The sequence below is a fragment of the Saccostrea cucullata genome, unplaced genomic scaffold, assembly GCF_032062105.1.
Source record: "Saccostrea cucullata isolate Sc308-1 unplaced genomic scaffold, CSIRO_AGI_Scuc_v1 ctg1446, whole genome shotgun sequence".
Lineage (NCBI taxonomy): Eukaryota > Metazoa > Mollusca > Bivalvia > Ostreida > Ostreidae > Saccostrea > Saccostrea cuccullata.
Window position 1 is genome coordinate 78,213 of NW_026939888.1, and position 3,610 is coordinate 81,822.

At 33.8% G+C, this 3,610-nt stretch overlaps 1 long non-coding RNA gene across 2 annotated transcripts; it reads right to left on the reverse strand.

Annotated features, from left to right (window-relative positions):
* Nucleotides 1–965: 965 nt before the first annotated feature.
* LOC134254220 (uncharacterized) lies at nucleotides 966–3,327 on the reverse strand. 2 transcript variants are annotated; one of them, XR_009989273.1, is made up of 3 exons: nucleotides 3,227–3,327; nucleotides 1,677–1,824; nucleotides 966–1,101 (listed from the first exon to the last, which is right to left on the reverse strand). It is a non-coding gene; the product is annotated as an uncharacterized LOC134254220 (long non-coding RNA). The 2 variants fall into 2 exon arrangements; XR_009989274.1 differs by lacking the exon at nucleotides 3,227–3,327 and adding an exon at nucleotides 2,245–2,335.
* Nucleotides 3,328–3,610: the final 283 nt, after the last annotated feature.

Genomic DNA, 3,610 nt, shown 5'->3' on the forward strand with positions numbered 1-3,610 from the left:
TATTTGGGAATAAATGATACACTGTACTTAAAGATAGAGTTTGTATTTTTGCTGACTGCTCAATGTCGCTGAGTGGCGAGTAAAGGTCGAAATTTGAAACCCTTCACCGTTACAATATACTGACACGCAAAAGAAACGCAACAAGCAATAATCTACAATGGGTTGAATTTTTTATCTAATGGTTTTTCAAAAATGAATACAGTAAGATTAAACTCAATTTTCAAAACATCAGAGATTTGATAAAAATGTTCAATAATTATTTTGTAACTTAAGAAAGTAACATATGACTGTTAAAACACCCCCTTCCAGCCATGCAATTAAAACGTGCAAGACTGTCCTACAGAACAACTGCAGTTTAATTTCTACGATACAATAGGTTCATCAATATCTAGATCTGATTGAAGGAATTTTTTTGCCATTTTTAATGCCTGTTTTTCAGGGAAAAGAGTACCAATTATTTTCCCATAGAACTCTATACAAACATTTTGTCCTCTCACTACTATACTAATTTAATTTCAGATAATTCCTTGGCATCGTTTGAAACTTTAATCCAAGCGCTTATAAAAAATCCCGGAAAAAATATAGGGTCCCATGGCGTTTATAGGTCAAAATTGCAGTTCTTTAAAACTTATAGGTATCGGCAGTAAATAACGCTCTGCAAAAAAAATCAACCCCCACTCCTACAATCTCCCCTGGCATTTCTATATTCTCTGTAATATTCCTACATTCCATCATTTATTTCAAATATTAATATTTTTACTTTAAAATGAAAAACAGTACATACCTCATTTCAGCCAATCAGGTAATGCCGACCTATTCAGTACTCGACTCTACATTGTGCCACAAACAACGCCATGTGCTCATCCGGGGATTTGGTACTCTCATTCCTATACTTACATATTTACCTCTCCCAGAATTAGTCAATTTTGTAATTTTCAAAGACTTTATACTTACCAATGAATATGTATAAAATTTTAGGCCTGTCACTTCAGTGTCTTGGAAGCTGTGACAATCTTAATTAATGACACCTCCCTCCATTAAGTAGAATTCCAGGGAGTGAGAAACTGTCATTCCTTTGATGTGACCTGGATACAGTTGTGACTGTAATGAATAAAACATTTATAAATTGCATGATTTTGTTTTTTATTGTCAATAAAATGATATAAAGTCAAAATTGTGTCATTTTTTTCATAAGGGTGGATTCTACCCAGAATTTAAAAAAGGCTCCAAAATTCCATAAAATAGAGCTAATTAAGCAAAATTGAAAGGATTTAAAAAGACTAATTCAGATTTTTTTTTATGTTTATCAAAAGTAAATTATTTGAGACTCTGATATACTAACTGATTCTTATCTAACCCCTCATGTTGCTTAAGTATGTGCAAAAAAGTATCACCACCCCCCAGTGAAAGACACTTAGAGAAATAGCAGGTGCCCCCTATTATATTTGTTTACAATAAATTTAAATGAGAGAAAATCAATCCTTTTGATAATAAATGAAAGTTCAGTATCTACAGTCTTATACAGTACAATCTTAATCTACAGGATGGAGTTTTATGCATAGAAAAGGGGAATTTAGATCAATTTTTCAAAAATAAGAAATGCAATAATTTTGACTTTAAACCCCAAAATGCACAACATAATAAGAGGCTGGAAAGTTAAAAAGTGGAAAATTTACCTGCTATGTACAGAAAACTGTCCGACAAAATATATCGGGTGGGTAGCGAGTCTCCGTCTTCTTCTTGTATCGAGAAAATGCCCCCGCTGAGCAGGTACCCAACTCTCGCGAGGCTGAGGAAGCTGAAAGATGAAAGTCCTCTACGGTGCTTAAAACAAAATAAATCAGAAAAATTAGTCAAATCACATCTTAAGCATTTATTTAACAGCAATATTTTTCAGGTTTTCTAGAAAATAAAAAAATTACACACCTTCTACATTGTTTATTGTTTTAAAAATGTACCCCCAAAGGGTGGGGTACATGTTACACAATATTACATGTAATTACATGTAAATACAAAATGGCCTAATCTTATACATGCATTTTTAAGTCATTCCAATAATTCCTGGAAAAAATCAGAAGTCTAATTTCTCTACAATAAAGATTTTAATATGTTGAAATTCTACATGCCTGGTTTGTAAGTCTAAGGGAAGTAACTCTAATTACAAAAACTGGAAAGTAGTAAAAAATGAGTTGCCGAGGGCTACGCTGATGTAAAAACAAGCAGCAAGAAAGGAAAAATACAGACCTAAGTGTAGCTACACCAAAGAAACAACTTCACTACAAATTCAGTACCCTACAGTCCAAGTAAAGCAATCCAGAGAATCACACGCACTACTAGCCATAAGATGTCAAGAGAGAAAAGTGTGCAACTTTGACATGACCACTATAGAATGCACTTTTTGGGTTCACCAGAACTATTTGAAAAGATACCGTATGCAACCGTTAAAGAAATGAAATGAAATGAACATCAGGTCACATCCCCTACAATGCCATACATGTACATATATAGGCCTATAGAACACAACACATAAATACAAACATGTAAATACATATAATATTAATGTACATGCATATATTTATACAAACTTACTTACACATAAATATTCATCATAAGAGCAATCTGATGCACTTTATTAACTTACTCCCCTCCTCGGACAATATCAAATGCACCACGCTATACTAATATCTACATTCTACTCACTACCCCCCCCCCCCCCTTACCGAGAACAGAATTCCTCCAAAATCTCAACACATGAAAAACAATTCCATTTTTTTTTTGCTATTTACCTCTCAGTGTGTCATCAATATTCGGATTAAGAGCAAAAAATCACTTTTCATGACTTTAAATTCACTTAACATTTTAAAAATTTGGGTCTCTATAGGGAAAAGAGTACCAATTATTTTCCCATAGAACTCTATACAAACATTTTGTCCTCTCACTACTATACTAATTTAATTTCAGATAATTCCTTGGCATCGTTTGAAACTTTAATCCAAGCGCTTATAAAAAATCCCGGAAAAAATATAGGGTCCCATGGCGTTTATAGGTCAAAATTGCAGTTCTTTAAAACTTATAGGTATCGGCAGTAAATAACGCTCTGCAAAAAAAATCAACCCCCACTCCTACAATCTCCCCTGGTATTTCTATATTCTCTGTAATATTCCTACATTCCATCATTTATTTCAAATATTAATATTTTTACTTTAAAATGAAAAACAGTACATACCTCATTTCAGCCAATCAGGTAATGCCGACCTATTCAGTACTCGACTCTACATTGTGCCACAAACAACGCCATGTGCTCATCCGGGGATTTGGTACTCTCATTCCTATTCAGCTAACAAGCCTAGGTCGAATTTTCTCTAACCTAGATCATTTAGTAACCTTGGACTTCCGGTCCAAGAATTGTCATCAATACTCGTGATACGTAAGATCCTGTTGATCCCTGCATCATCAACTCTCCATCACTTTTTTTAGATATTTTCCCGCTACAGCAATGACAATGCGTACTTAAGTCATTTTCAAGAAGCCTTAGCATCGCTACGGGAAACGGGAGGAGAATTTCTTTTTTGAAATACATTGCTGTATTACTTATGATGAACAGTTAAAA